This window comes from Ambystoma mexicanum, chromosome 5p (genome assembly GCF_040938575.1).
Source record: "Ambystoma mexicanum isolate Mex_15411 chromosome 5p, UKY_AmexF1_1, whole genome shotgun sequence".
Taxonomy (NCBI): domain Eukaryota; kingdom Metazoa; phylum Chordata; class Amphibia; order Caudata; family Ambystomatidae; genus Ambystoma; species Ambystoma mexicanum.
This window is the reverse complement of record NC_090930.1, coordinates 1,140,422,350-1,140,439,730: the sequence shown is the minus strand read 5'-3', so window position 1 is coordinate 1,140,439,730 and position 17,381 is coordinate 1,140,422,350.

Below are 17,381 nucleotides of genomic sequence, written 5' to 3'. Positions count from 1 at the left end.
AGTGCAAAGTGACTTTGACTTGCCAACAAACACTCTGATTCACAGAGCAGTGGAACGTGTATTTTTGCAGTGCAAAGGGACTTTGCACCAGTTCAAAGACAGTGCACCACTCTGTGCACCAGTAAACTGCGCTAGAAATTCGATAAATCGGACCCTACGTGTTTTCACTCACACAATCAATTTGCCCCAAATGCTAATTGCACTTGCAACGCTCTAAAGGGTACACAGTAACTGACTGGCACTGATGTATCTCTATTTAGGAAATATATAATTTCTCTAAAAAGAGGCAGACATAGGTGAACCTATAAATTCCTATTTTTCTCACAGGCGGGGTGGAATAGAGCCATTTTAGCCAAAGTAAAGAAATGCACTTACGATGCTGCTGGCAGCCAAACCTGTTTGGCGGACTACGGATATTTGGTGACCCATTTCTACACATATGGACTTCGACATGCCTTGACCCCCATCCTCACTCCTCTTACTGTTTGCCTTCTTGGTGCTATTAGGCCCAGCTCCCATGATGCTCCGCAACCTTTTCCAGCGTCATGTCCCTTGAGCTTGAGATCCAGGAGCAATTTTCAGAGGTCAGCTTCTCTCGGCATCGGTCCCTGGGAGTAAGAGATCAGGGATGCAGGGCACACACAGGAAGGATGCTGGCATTGCACCAGTCCTACTGAAAGCGAAGGCTGCAGAAGGGACCTGGATATCATATCAATAGAATGCTGGAGCTGGGGGGCTGTCAGGGGAAACCGCTGCAGGGTCAGCTTTAGAGTGTGTCCTTTTTTTTAGTCTTTTTGCTTAAACTATTGTTTCCATAAACCGAAGAAACATATATAAACATACAATGCCAGTATTTACTTGGTTATCATATGAAGACACAGCAGCAACATATATTTCATAAAACTATTCAGCGGTAGGCAGGGTTCTTAATTATTTGTGGCTCTCAAACCGTTGGGAATGCGAATGCGCATGACGCAGTCTGAGCTTTCGCAACTATGTTGTTTGACATTTCAATTTCCAGTTTTCACTTTTGTACGGATAACTGATCACATGTACACCATCATTATTAGAAGGAATTGGAAACGGCTCTCGTACTATTTATCTTAAAAGAGGAAACGTGCTGAGGTGGCAGAGCTAAAGGAGCACATGAGGTTAAGCAAAATACCTGATTCCCCAATGTTTCACCTTGCTGATGCCAGCACGTCTCTCTTTAAAAAAAAAAAAAAATATGGACTCACTTTTGTTGTGATTCGGTGTTATGGTTTTCGTTAATATCACTGGATACTTCCTCACACAAGTAGGGCAAATGGAGACGAATTTCCCATTAAAGGTGTTCCGGACAGTGAATGGACTCATGCAAACACTGTTTGTATACGTGTGCCATATGTGTTCTGTTTTACATCGTTCAAACGAAGCACTCCAAAACAAGGGCATACAATGCGCTTTGCCTCCAATGCAAATCTGTATGGAGAAGTGTGCTGACTGCTCCCGTGAATGCATCCTTCGTTCTCATCGAGTGGAACCCAGGGATGTTCCACCTGCAATATCCTTCCCCTTGCATCCGAGGGTGGAACCCAGGGTTGTTCCACCTGTAATACCTCCCCCCTTTGCATTTGATGGTCGAACCCAGGAATGTTACACCTGAAATACCACCCCCGCATCTGAGGGTGGAACCCAGGGATGTTCCACCTGCAATACCTTTCCCCCTGCATCCGAGGGTGGAACCGAAGGATGTTTCACATGCAATACCCCCCCCCCGCTGCATCTGAGGGTGGAAGCCAGGAATGTTCCACCTGCAATAACTAACTTCCCCCTTGCATCTGTGGGTGGAACCGATGGATGTTCCACCTGTAATACAGTTCCCCTGCATCTGAGGGTGGAACCCGGGGATCTTCCACATGCAGTAACTTCGCCCCTGCATCTGGAATGTCCCCCATGCAATACCGCCCCCTGCATCTGAGGGTCGAACCCAGGTATGTCCCACCTGCAATACCCCCCCTGCATCTCAGGGTGGAACCCGGGGATCTTCCACATGCAGTAACTTCACCCCTGCATCTGGAATGTCCCCCATGCAATACCGCCCCCTGCATCTGAGGGTCGAACCCAGGTATGTCCCACCTGCAATACCCCCCCTGCATCTGAGGGTGGAACCGAGGGATGTTCCACCTGTAATACAGTTCCCCTGCATCTGAGGGTGGAACCCGGGGATGATCCACATGCAGTAACTTCCCCCCTGCATCTGTTTGTTGGTTAGTTTGTTTTATTATGTATAATGCGCACCAGACCCAAGGGTATCAGGGTGCAAAGAGCAACAAGAAAATGTTCAGCTTCGGTTACATTACTGTACAGTTATATATATATATATATATATATATATATATATATATATATATATATATATATATATATATATATATATATATACAGATTATGTACAAAACGAGTACATAATCTAATGGTGGAACCCAAGAAAGTCCCACATGCAATGCAGCCCCCTGCATCTGAGGGTGGAACCCATGGATGTTCCATCTGCAATAACTCCCCCCCCCTCCATCTGAGGGTGAAACCCAGGGATGTTCTACCTGTAACACCTTCCTCCTTGCATCTGAGGGTGGAACCCAGGGATGTTCCACCTGCAATACCCCCACCCCCTGGAATCTGAGGGTGGAACCTAGGGATGTTCCACCTGCAATACCCCCACCCCCTGGAATCTGAGGGTGGAACCTAGGGATGTTCCACCTGCAATACCTTTCCCCCTGCATCTGGTGTGTCCTGGCAAAGGACAGCTTCAGGAAAATGTGCAAAGCAGCAAGAGGTCTGCTTTCTCACCTCTATTGTCCCGAATATCAATGCTCTTGACAGTATAAACATTAATTTCTGTTTTGCATGCCCACTCCTCAAGCAGGGGCAGACAGGCAAAAAACAATTTCATGAGATAGACCCTTTAAGGGCCATCACCTCAAATGTGCTCCCAGAAACCAAAAGAGCAGCGAGCTGGGGCTTTGGGGGTCAGTCCATATCCGAGGGGTTGGCATGGGACACCCAATGGCATATGTGTGCTCTGCCGGTCTGTGCAGCACGTGTGTTCACAGACAGGCAACCTATCACAAATCGGGCCCCATTTTGTATCAGAGCAGCTGCTTGATTGACTGCTGGGTTGCGCAAGGTGGTGCACTCTGTGCAGGTTGCATTGTGTGACCTGACACCAATTGAGGCCTTTAAATGCATTACAAATCTATCGGAATAAGAGGGGAATATCAGACAGCACAGCAGTAGTAGGAGAAGGGCTTGAAGCGCTGTAGAGCAGAATCAATATAAAGGATTCAAGGGCATATGAAGGTTACTACATTGAAGGAAATGAGAGAATGACCATAAACTAACAAAAAGGGTACACCCTTACAACAATTGTGTGATTTTGTCCATGGACGCATTTGCTGATTTGAAAGTAAAGAACTCACTCGACACATTCAGGAGTAGCAGGACATGTCTGCAGCACATTTCCTTGGTGTAATGTGAATAAAAACATAGCGGATTAGATGCCTAATTGTAAAAACATGGACGTTATTTAGGATGTTGTGATCGATATGGAAACGTTAACTGCAACCCTGTCGAACATAGTATTGAGTCATTGCCTGGAGTATGCAGATGAAAGTTCCAGTGGAAAGAGCATTGCAGCTACTGAGGACATCAGGGTGGCGGAGAAAAGAACTGTGAATCCTAGAACAGAGAGACACATCTATCAACAAGCACCAAGACCTCCAAGCTTATCGATCCTCATCAAGGACAGATTGGGCATTTGGTATTGGAGTCAAAGTTGCAATGAATCATATTGGATTACAACGTCCTTGTTCACTGAAGGGTGTGATACTCCCCTGTTTCATGTTGTTCTATTGTTTGTCATTCCTGGGTTCATAACATTTCTGGGGACAACACAGTGGCCCTCATTACGAGCATGGCAGTCTGGGAAATATGGTACCGGTTAGCATACCGTACAATACTTCCCAGACTGCCATACTGCGGGCTCTGCTCGCTGGAACCGTTTCACCCACCAGGTTTTTCCTGGCGGGTGTAGCGGCACCCGCGAGCAGAGCACGTCGTATGCACCGGCACATGCAGAGTTGTGCCGGTGCATCCGGCGTCCCCATCCCCATTCAACCCTATGGGGCAGAATGGGGATGAGGAGGCCCTTGATTCTGGCACCGGAAAATAGGCAAGTACTGGGTCCGCCTAACTCGGCATGACCCGGTTCTTGCCCATTCACAGGTGCCAGAAAAAATGCAACTCCGGCGGCAGCCATGCTGTTTTTAACAGCACGGCTACTGCCAGAGATGTAATGAGGGCCAGTGTATCTCAAAATGGATCCTATTTATACATTCCTCTGTAAGCATCCTTCTGTGTATCCGTCCTTCCCCTTGCTCAGCTATTATAGTATGGTGTGGTATTGTTTATTTATAAAGCACCTATACACATGCAGGTGTTTCAAAGCGCTCAGGGACGGTGGGAACATGGGTAAAAAACAACAGTCGCTTAGAGCCCTTGAAATTCTGAGACGATAATAGTCTGCACATGCAGAGTACGTGCATAAAATACATTTAATACGTTTGAGATACAGCAAATAGGCCTGACGGTGATTCTGCAGTTTGTACCAGTGCAATTAAGGGTGATGATAAGGGAGAAAAGACAGACAATCTTCAGGAACGGAGCGTATGGGTCGTGCAAGTGCACAGACGGTCGCAGGGAGGTGATGGTCCAAGTGCACCCAGTCGGTGGAGACTGGGGTGAGTGCAGAGAGAGCCACTCTCCTGCGTTATTTCCTATAAAATTCCATATCTTGGAATTTCTATTTTTGAATCAACACTTTTTCAAAGCTTGCCTTGACCAATTCTAGCAGAATTGATGTTTTGAAATCCATTATAAACCAGAGGCCCTTCCACTTTGCACACTCCTCCGTCAACCTTAATTTCCCCATCTGATTTATTTTTTTGGTTAACAAGTTCCTCTTGCTGGTATTGACATTGAAAATCACGCATTGTGGACATCTTTCGATATGATGAGGTGTCCAAATCCAGCCCTTGAAGGAAGCAAACAGGTCAGGTTTTTGAGGGCAGCCACCATGAATATGTATTGCAAAGATTTGCATGTACTAAATCCAAATGAAATCCATTTCTAATAGTCAGTGCTACTCAGAACACCAAATTGAACTATAGGCGCCAGGGTTTGAGTTGGGCACAACCGGATTAGTGGGGTTTGGTTTTGTGGTGTGTCTGTAAGTCACTACTGACTGGCAGACTCTCATTGGCAAGTGCCATGACTGATTGGCTGGTTCCCGCAGCTTCGTTACTACAGTGGGCACAACCTGGCTCTTTTCCCAAAGGGGACTTTTACCTTTAAAAATATATTTCTGGTTTAGGAAACCTTCCCTTGAACATTATTTGTATTTTTACTATGTCCTACTGCACATTTTTAAAGGGAAGGGAAAACGTGGGTGTTCTTGGTTCAGGTGAAAAGTCGGGCAATAGACATGTTTGTGGATCAAGGATGATCGGGTACATCAATGTAATCTCCATGACCCCTTCTAAACAAAGATTCTTTAGTGTTGTACCCTCTGAAGCAAAGACGCATAACTTGTTTTTAAGTTTAAACATAAACAATAAAAAAGTAAGTTGATAAAAAAAAACTGCCTCCAAAAATGTACTTAATATGGAGCATTTCAATGAACAACTGGTTTACTAGAAGGTGAACAGTAAGATTGTTTTCAACAGTTGTTATCAAAAAATAATTTGTCATTTAAATAGGTCAGACTAATTAGGCTCCTAGAATAATCTTTCAAGGTGCCCGGTTTTTATGATCGTTTAATAACCACAGCTCATCACGGTTTCCCCAAATTTAGACATGTGAGACCAAGTTTCGTCTATGATATGTCCCATGATGATACTGTGGGGGCCACTATCAGCTAGTTATTCACTCCAGGTTTTCCACTGATATATCCTTAAACCTATTAATTTTTACTGAAAGTTCTAGAGACTTGGCAATGTGCTTTGCTCAATGAAGCGATTTGAGGCGAGGCAGCACCTGGTTTGCCAGTTCCTATTTGTGTTGGGAATGGCAACTCTAAATTAAGACAGATTCGTTCATATTTCGAAAACACCAATTCCAACTCCACAAAAGTATTACGTACGTTGTCCTATCAATCTCAATGTAGGTGCGTTCCTCAAATCTGCTATCAAGGTCTCTCTTATTTCCTCCTACTTCACAAACATAACACGATTCTCACCGTTTCTGTACATTCTTTCCAGTGTATCCATGGCACTATTGCTCTTTAGTTTCCCCGATCTATTATGAGCTCCCCCAAATCTTGTTAGTTTTCACATTGACAGTTCTGTTTTTTCTTTTTTCTCCACAAATTGTATGGAGTGTTACTTTTTTCAGATGTAGTCTGCCTTTCATTTTAGGGACTTGGCATTCAGACATATGCAATAGTAAAATCTAAATGAGTTTTTCAAATGACCAAACAATCTTCTATTACAGTACTTTGTCATCAGCATGTGTAAATTCGGCTGACATATAATCTATCCTTTGCCATTATTCAATGCCTATGCATCCAGGTGAGCAACCTCCAGCATATTTGTTTTCCCCAACACCCACATCATTGATACGCCAGAAAGAAATCTACCTCTGACTTTCTCCTCGCTCCATTGTGGGGGCTAAACACAAACCGCACTGCCTCTGAGCAGGATTAAACTGTACCAAATAAATCCCATCATCCACTGTCCTGCAGAGTAGGTAATCAATGACATCCCCATGATATAATCCACTGCTGTGATTGTATTCAGTCTTATACACACTTGCATATGTTTACCAACAAGGATATGTTGGTATATGTTTATCATCAATACCAGCCTGAAAACAAATCCCTCTCTCCATCCACCAACGGTATTGCACTAGTGTATATATAGCCATGCCCAGTGCTTCCACCCTCCTCTTGAAAAGAGCTAAACAGCTCCATAAGCAACACAACAATTGGAAGCTGGAAGAGGATCCGGCAGGTGGGTGTACCTACGAAAGGCGGATAGAGCACTCCCAGGGCTGTGATCAATCGCCGGAGAGGCTTGTGATTGTTGTGGCTTGAACTGGTATTTGAACATTTGGTATTGAGGAAAAATAAAGTGAACTTGTTTGAGTACAGCGGAAGTGTCGAAAACCCTGACTTGGGTTCAAGTAAGTAGAATAGGTAATGTATTGTGGCAAGACCGTGGGGAACACACCCCTTCAGCACATGTGCAAGACACGAAGCACACAGGGTAAACTACCTAAGCCATAGCCAAAAGGAGGGAGCTTCTCCAAATATGTGCAGCAACCATGTATATTCAGAAGGCTTACACGTGGAAGAAGCAGAGCAAGCAAATGGCTATATTAAAGTTGTGGAAAATGTTCCAGGGCGGTGGATGCGATGTGGCGCAGCATAACTGAATTCTGAACCAACAGGAGGCCGCAGGCAAAAAACCCTTGGCCCCTACCCGTCTTCTTCCTGAACACAAGATCGAAGGTGCAAAGCGGGGGTCCAGGGATTATATCCAGCAAGAGAATTAAGAGCAGCAGCAGGGTATACAAATCCAATATTTGCACCTGCAGCATACAGCAAGAGGGAGGGGCAGGACAAGACCGGACAAGTGGTCGAGGGAGCTCAAAGTGCAGCAGGAAAAAAGAGAGAGCGCTACGAGATTGAAGCATGCATGAAAGATAATGGCATGGGGATGGAAGGAAGAAAGGAGGGACTGGAGAATATAGTTCTGAACGAGTGGGTAGGCGGACAATTATTGCTCAAACTAGATGGAAAGGTAGCGGGACAAACGGGAGACACTACCTGAGAAGTAATGGGTTGCAAGGACATGAGTGAAGCCAGAGAATGGGCAGTGATAATGGAAGAAGTAGAAAGGCGAGAGAAAGAGGAAAAGTAGGTGCACAAAAGAGCACGAAGGGAGAAACATAATGCAGAAGCGCGAGAGAGCGAGGAGCGAGAGGTGCAGAGATAGAGAGAGAGCTCACAGATATGGCGAGAAATAGGGCAGAAGAAGAATGGGAAAGGCAAGTGCAGATAAAGAATGACAAGAGGAAGGAGGGAGTAGAGTGGCTCCTTAGAAAGCGACAGAGCAGGGAAGAGGACAAGCGTGATGTAAGGGAAGTGAAAGCAAAGTTGGATATATCACGCTTTAGTGACAACAAAGAGTTAGAGGAGCAAGGGAAGGGAGAGCAAGGTCGAGGAAGGAGCCATAGCAGGGTGACCCCACTGACAGATGGGGACGACATTGCATCCTCTTTGAGGGGGGAGTGCGGGAGCATGATTAACCTTGGAGAAAGGCAGCAAGAAGGCGCAGTGTTAAGGAGACTTAGCTTCCAAGACAATTTTGACAGCAAGGGTTGAGATACCGTATCAGATGATGACATAGCAGGTAGTGAGAATGAGGGAGTAGGGTGATCCTCCCATCGTCCTCCAGGCAAAAGCCTGGACCGAGACACATTGTGGGGAGACAATGAGGATATGGGCAGACTGAGGGATGATAGAGGTGAGGGATCACAGCACTATAGGGATATATTGCACAGCACAGACAGAATTACCCCATACACACAAAGACTCAGGGACCTCCCAACACAAAAGAAGGAAGAATTGGCGAGGGCATTTACCACCACCAATGACACAGGGAGAGAGGGTGGGAAGACTTGCCTGACTCAATGCCCACTATTGGAGAAGGGAGGGGGCAACCCCAATACATGCCATGGCAACAGATTGACAAAAACAACTTGAGGTGTAAGTTACCCTCGTTGAACGTGGGAGCTGGGAAATGGATATATGAGGTGGCGAGATTAACGGCAGCCACAACATTAGTGGTGGGTGACATGAAAAGTGTCCTTTTGGCCATTCTTGGGGAGGTTGCCGATGCTGTATGGAAATGGGCCAGCTACCCAGGAGTAACTGTGCAGAATACGGCACACAATGGTTTGCTGTTTAACAACTGTCAAGTGGCCGTGTGGCACGCTCTACAGGTGCAATATGCAGACATTTTGGACATTAGCACGATTATGGCACGCAAAATGGGGGAAGACAAATACCCCTTGCAGTATATCCAGGCTATTTAAGAGAAAAGGAGACTTGAAATGCGAGAACCGTGGAACAAAACAGTGGGGTTGTTTTTATCATATACCATGTAAAGGGTTGCCAGAGCTGGTGGAAAAGCAGCTTAAGAGGTTTGTGGGGATGGAGGCTAAACAGTGATCCAAAATTCAACTCGCTGATGCAAGATAACGTGAGAAAGAAGCACAAGGAAAGAAAGCAGGAAGAGGTGAAGTTAGTGCAGAAAAAGTTGAAAAAATATATGATGGAAAGGGCGATGTTAACAAGCACAGAAGGTCTAGGTACCCCACATGCACAGTACAGACCACCACCCGCGGGAGGAGATTTCATGGGCCGGGCGACATGCACCATGGTTTTAGAGAAAGACATCGGCCCCTAGGGGAAAAGGGTATGGGTATGGGTATTAGATGCAGCAAGGCAGAGTGGGGTTCTCGGGGGGCTATCAGAGATCAATGTGAGGACCACCCCAGTGTTGGGTGTGTGGACAGATGGGCCACATCTCATGAGTGTGTAGAAGTAGGGGAGGGATGCAACAGAATGGGGGAATTCAGTATTAGCCCACATATCAGGAAGGATAAACCAATTATTATTGTCAAGATCAAACACAGCAACAGGGGAAGACCCCGCCACACACAGAAATACCAACCCATAGCGCACACACCCCACATGCAGGGTCTCGCACAATCATGCTCACAGGCATCACCTGCACCGAAGATGCAGAGTAACATGCAGTCACTGCACACAGTACAGCAACATGAAAAGTCACTGGCACGTGAAGATTTAATTGACATATCTTCTGTTCGGAAGTAGGGAGAGGTGACTGTGGTTGGGGGAAAACCGTTCACAGGGAACAGAAAGGGGACCACTTTGGTGGTGATACTGTGTGGTACAAATATCCTTTAACATTAACATTAACATTAACATTGTACCCCCAATAGGAAGGACATGACATGTCCCATCCTATCAATTACACCCAACTTGGCAGAGGAACCATGTACAGGGGTGACGATAGGTGAGAAGATGTTTTCCTTTCTCGGAGTCACAGGGGCAACTTGGTCCTGTATCAGGGAGGGAAGGTATCCAATGTCATGCAATGCCATGAATGCGGAGGGATTTTCTGGGGTAACACATGTGGTTCCTTTTACAGACAATCTTACTGTTTCTATAGGGGAACATGACTTAGCTCTACCATTATTGTATTCCCAGCAGACACCAGTAAATATAATGGGAAGAAGCTTTATGATCAAACTCAACATGGCTGTCTCATTTACAGACCAAGGGATAGTGTGCTCCACACCTGGGATTCATCTCCTAAATGTAAGGGAGATTATTCAGGCCTATTGCGGACACACAGTGCAGAGAGGGGTGCCCACAGATGTTGTGACCTTCCAGTACGGTTTTGAAGTAATAAATGCTTAGCTCCTGGGGACTGAGGAGAAGCAATGGCATCTTCCAAACAAGTACATATTCAGACCGACCAGAGCTACCCTTGGATGAGCCATAGGGGACAGTGATCCCGAGCTAGAGGCAATGATAGTGGCAGAAGACAGGGTAACCTTGCACGGGACAGTGATTGCATTGGTGGAAGGTTATAGGTTGACTACCATGACTGATGAAGAATTGTTCAGAGACAACCGCTCGGATCACGAGATGGTGTTCGACAATAGTATTACATACTGGGTGAAGATACACTGCAGGGAGGAAGCACAGAGAACGGTGATGATACTGCAAGCACGGCCGCCATTTCCCGAAGAAGATTTGGCCAAGGTCCCCAGTTTCCTATGGACCACAAGTCCCTATGATGTGGGGTTTCTGAACGGAGAGGGAGCAGTAAATACAAAGCTCAAACCAGAAGTCATTTTACCCAGAGCAAAGCAATATCCTCTATCGAGGGAGGCAGATGAGTGCATTTGCGACACCGTTGCGGCTCTAGTTAAACAGAGCATCTTAATACCATCAGAATCAACATGCAACATGGCAGTTTACCCTGTGAAGAAAGCAACGGGGAGAGGGGGTGTGGTATTTTATACAGGTTTTTGCGCCCTATGGACTACATTGTCAAGGCAGAGTTTCCTTTAGTTCCAAATCCAGCAATATTTCTGTGTAGCATTCCTACAGAAGCTACCCACTTCACAGTTATAGATCTGAATAATGCCTTCTTCTCTATACCACTCCACCCAGACTCACAAGATTTTACTTCTTTCCTTTATAGAAATAAAAAGAGGAAACACACTAGGACTTCCACAGGGGTACTGCAGGCCCCGTTCCATATTCAACAGAGTCCTCCAGATGGACTTAGGCAAGGTACATGTGGAAACTACTGTTATACAGTACGTAGACGACATGTTGATTTGCAGTAAAACAGAAATGCAATGCAGAAATGACTCTGTACACATGTTAACTGTGCTTGCAGAAAAGGGATATAAGATAGACAAAGAAAAACTACAATATTGTTACAAAGTGGTGTTATATATTGGACAACTGATATCACAAGAGGGATGAAAAGTGACACCGGAAAGGGCAGAGGCAATTCGCAAGACCCCAAAACCCATGACAATAAGACAAATGCAACAGTTTCTAGGTCTTTGCAATTATTTCAGAGCATGGGTATTTGACTACAGTACATATACAAGACCTTTGTTAAGCACACTAAAATAAGGACAGAGAGTGCAGGGCACATTACAGTGAAAAGAAGACATGACTTGAGCATTTGTAGATCTGAAGATAGCAATATGCACAGCTCCAGTGTTAGGCATCTCAGACCATCAGGACAAATTTTACTTTTCTCACACTCCAACAGAGTAGTAATGACTGCAGTACCGAAACAGAAGACAGCCATGGGTCACAAGCCATTAGCTTATTACAGCGGGAAACTAGACCCAGTAATGAAAAGACACTACTCTTGTGAGCAGGGACTAGCTGCTGCCGCATTTGCAGTGGAGAAATAAGCAAGTTGTACCATGGGATGCAGTACCACTCTTTTTGTGAATCATGCTCTCTTCGCAATACTAGAATGACCCAAGAGTACACTGACTATATAAAGGGCTTCAGGGTATGAGGTGATAATATCAATTCCAGCCATCAGAGTAGTAAAATGCCGACTGGTGAACCCAGCGGCATTCATCGCCAAGCCCATAGAGGAGGGAAATTATGCATACTGCACTATAAATATTGAAAGCTATGATGACATCCCGAGAGTGAGAGAGAATGCAATTGAGGGGGAAGAAGTACTTTACATTGATGGTTCATAAACTATAGACCAGACCATCAGAGAAAGATATACTGGGACAGTAGTAGTGAGAAAAAGAGAGGATGGGACGAGCGATGTGGTAGTAAGCACATGCTTACCAACACATATTTCAGCACAAGCTGCAGAACTAGTGGCCCTAATAATGTCACTAGACCAGAGCAAGAACAATGAAGTGACAGTATATTCAGATTCGACCTAAGTGACCTCTACAGAGCAGTCTGGACTGTCAAGCTGGCTAAGAAGGGGCTTCCAATGCACTGATGGCTCACCAGTGCAACACAGGCTATTATTGGGCAGACTGATAGAAACGCTCCAATTCCCAATAACCACAGCGGTCGCGAAATGTCAGGCCCACACAAAGGGGGAGGATCCGTCTCCAGGGGCAATGAGGCAGCAGAAACAGATGCAAAGCATGCAGCATGTTTTGAGGACATCCTCGATATGGATTCTCCTTCTCGGGTGTATGCAATATGGTACTGAAGGAAGGCTACAATACTTTACCAGTGACACAAATAATGGAATTACAGGGAAGTGTGCCAAAAGAGGAGAAGGAATCATGGATTAAAAGGAGGTTTTCTATATCACCTTTGAACGCCCTATGGCGCAGGACAGCACAGGCAAGGTAGTAATGCCATTATCATAATTACACAAAGCACTGACACAACTATACCATCCTACCCATATGCTGCTCACATTGGATAAGATTGGTTCTGTCCCAACCTGGCGGAGCATGTGACAGAGTTTATGACTAACTGCCTTGTTTGCTGAAGCTTACAGCAGTGAGAGGAGCCCTACCCCGCCGACTCAGTCCATTTTAACACATCCATGTCGACTATGTTGACATGCTCCAAGTATGTTAGGGCTACCGCAACATGATAGTGCCTGTATGCCCGTTCTCCCAATGTATCAAAGCTGGTCCCTGTTCCCATGCTCTTGCCTTTCAGGTGGCAAATTCCTGGTTAGAGAAATGTAACCAAGGTGGGGTGTATGTGAGGTCCTGCGTTCTGACAACATCCCTCACTTTGCCAATGAAATGTTCCATCACATTGCAGCTTTGATAGGAATTCAACACAAATTCTACTGTGCTTACCACCCAAATTTGGAAGGCATTTGTGAGCGCCTCAACGGGCTGCTCAATGAGTCCATCGACAAGATAAAAGTAACCTTTAATAAATGTTTGCTCCAATGTCTGCCTTTAGCATTACTCACAAAGCGCAACAAACCAGGGTCCGACCACCACTTAACCCCACATGAGGTGGTAACCGACTGTGCATACGAGTCCCCTGGCTCCTCCCACTAGGACTTTGACAGACACAGAAAAAATGTCTAATGTATTAGGACAGGAAATGTATGATGACACTGCTGCCTTGATGGCTAGTGCCTTTTTCATTTCTCGCCAACTGCAGGCACGACAGGAGAGGCTCAAAGGAAAGGAAGAAGGCAACGACACAGAAACAAATGAAGAATGGCTCAAACCACTGTTAGAACTGATATAATATAGTTTCGTCCTCATTGTATATGTTGGCCTATGCCCAGTCGCTTTGTGAGGAAATCCGTATTGCAAGGTCGTGACTTTAAGTGAATCAAGCCTCCATTTTAGGTTAAAACCGCCATTTTAGTTTATCGTGCAAAGTCACCCTGTGGCCTAAAATGGCCGACCTGTGTTCTCTTGTTCTTGCTTTAACCTCTTCAACCTCTATAGGATAGTTAATGTCCAACCTGCCTGCAGGCTACATGTTAGGGTCATGTAGACCTTGTCCTTTGTTGACCTCGGGATCAGGGATTACTTGAATCGACGATGTTAACCTACAAGTATACAAGAACAATAATGCAATCCAAATACGACATGCAAAACATTTGTTTGATTTGTATTAAAGCAATATGTAAAGAGTGTAACGTTAAATTAGAGAATAATAATGTCTGTTAGTAAATGTATTTAAAAGGAAACCGCATGCACAAGATATGTAAATTAGGAAATTAACCTGGCGCGACCCTAGCCCAGTGTATAATTAACTTGTAAGAGGCTGGACCTTATTATAACAAACTGTATAAATACGCTGATGTCCAGCTAGGAAATTCTGCTCACTGCTCACATTGAACCCTGCTGGTGGTCTCTGTGATGTATTGACGGCCAAGTAGATATTTATGTACTTTGTTGAATACTGTTCAGTTTTGTAATAAAGATTCTGGGAATCTTTACAAGCCCGTGTCAGTGTATTTTCCTTTGCTTGGTGTAACAGCCTTAATATTGTATTTTTTTCTGATTCCACACCACCACAACTCAACCTTGGAGATGCTGTACTCCTCCAAACATCACGCAGATCTGGATCAAGCCCAGATTCACAGGACCACATGTAAAAGAGCAGGTCACTGATCGAGCGGCGAAGATAAAGTGCAAGAAGGTCTGGAATTTTCTTGATGATATCAAACCCTGCCGAGAAGTGGCCTCTCCTAGCAATGACAGTGAAAGGGCCAACATCCTGCAAGAAGAATAACAAAAATAACTGCAAAGAGCATTACAGCCCAGCAGAGGCCAGCTCATAATTACTCGCTCCCGAGCGAGAGAGATAGTGAAAGGACTTCGTACACATACAGAGTGAGGATACACTGTTCGTTTATTATTTTTCTTTTTGCACACTGACAGCATTCATCATGAAACTACATTTTAAACTTTTACAACTATAATCGCTTTCGATATTACCCAAATTGACCTTTTACAATTGACCTTTTGCACAATTGACTTAATTATGGTGGTCCTAATTGACCTTCTGCACAATTGACCTTTATATTATTTTAGTTATTTTTTCTATGTATTGGATTGGTTTTGGATTATAAATAATATAAGGGGATTGGGTTGGGGTTGCAGGGCGTTTTGGTTTGGGTTTCCCCCCTCATATATGTCCTAATTCACCTTCTAAATTAGGTCAATTCTCCCGAGGTCAATTCTCCTGAGGTCAGTTGTGAAAAGGTCAATTAGTATACAACCTCGCTTTCTGCTATTGACCCGAAGATGCTGCTGGAATATTGCAACCATCTATTCTTTTGCATTGCAGGTCCCTAATGTGTCCGCCCACTTCCCTCCTGGCAGTCAAAAAACCACTAATAGAGGAGGCTTTCAGCAGCGACTGTGCTTTCTCCATCGTCCCATGCTTCCCCAGGACTCTCACCCCTTGACCTTTCATGACCAATTTGTCCATTTTGTTAGCATGTCCAACCATGCAAGCAGGCCCTCTCCCAGTTTATTCTTTTGTGTTTTCCTTGCCTATTTGTCCCAAACAAAAGCATGACTACATTGAGGAGGTCCCCAGTAATTGAAGTTCTTTGTCACCCTTTGTCACCCTAGAATACACATCGGGTGGGAACAATTATTCCTTATTGCACTAGAACAACATTGTGACTGCAGTGCTTAAAATAATATGGACTAACAACCTAATAACAAATTTTTAGCTCATTCTAGGCAGTTCATCAGTTTCTTCGAAGCCACACAAGGTTCCGAAGAAGAGTCAGTTATGAATGTCTTATTAAATGTGTGATAATGTTGACTTGTGTTCTTTTCTCGCTCATCATCTTTGCCCTCATTTTTTGTCGGGTGTCACTTGCTATAGAAAACAAAGCTGTGACCACTACTAACATAAAACCAATTCACGGAAGATGGAACTACCATGCCAGGTCGGGAGGAAAGCACTATCAGACCAGTAAGGAGAGCTAAACGCAGTGCTGATGTAGATATGGAAGCAGTGGCGGCTGGTGACTTTGAAAGGTGGTGGGGCGTAAATCTTACGGGCGGATTTGGATGCGAGCAAGCACAAGTGAGCCCAACCCACAACAAAGAGGGTGCAAGGGGGTTCTCCCCCACGATCATTTTGGAAATGTGCAATTTACTGTTCAACCCCACATAAATGTGACCTAAGAAGTATCAGGTGTTAGGTACTAATGTTGGTACATTATTCTTACGTGTGCAAGTGTGATGTTGTATTTCACAGCAGCTTGTATTGAATATAGCTTGTACTATGTTGCATGCTTAAAGAAATGTATTATATAGCATCACCTGAAACTTCACTATATGTTGCTAAATTTACCAATTCCGAATTGATTGCACACATCTGTGAGGGTAAACTGTGCGAGAGAAGGGCTCTGAGTGGAACATTACGTGTGTAAAATTAATATTTTATAGCAGATGTGTGCCTCCGTCCCTTCCCACTTCCATGCCCAACCCCTACCCCCAACACAGACCTGCTTCCTTGCACCCAAAGACAGGTCTTTCACTCTTTTTTACACCTCCTTTTCTTCTCTGTAGACAAAAGCACTCTGATGCCATAAAATATGGCAGTTGGCGCTATACAAATGCAAGATAATGTAAAATATATGCAGAGGCCGCTGAGCCTTTAACAGACCCCTGCTCCTCTGTCCATGCTGCAGCCATGCGCTAAAGCACCCGAACGTGTGATGACAAGCAAGGGAGAAAATACAAGGGATTGCAGCATCAAAAGCTGTGAAAATGTTTTTGGTTGTACACTGTAAGAGGATTCAATTCAACACTACAGCTAAGTCAACGCCTAGTCTAGAATACTGAATGAAAACCCTTATTGATATACCTTTATGTCCAGTTCATGCGTTCTGGATGACTACCCCTATATAACACCCCTCTCTTGGAATCCTCCTGACCCCACTGAGCCAAGAAGTAGTTCTGTTTTGCAAGTTTAAAGGTTTATTTGATAACTTAAACAATATATATTATATCACGTTTTATAATAAATTAATAATTGAATAGCACACTTAATCTGATATGATAAAGATTAACAACGGAGAATCTGGCACCAACACGCTTCTCTATAATCAATAAGGAGTTGACATGAAATGGATAAGGTAGCACACAGGTGAATAGGAACAAAAGAAGAAGGTGATACAGAATGCTTTATGTAAGCTCAGGTGGATGCAATATTCAATGAATGCAGTACAGAAAATGCTCAATATGATTTCAACCAAACAATGTAATCACTT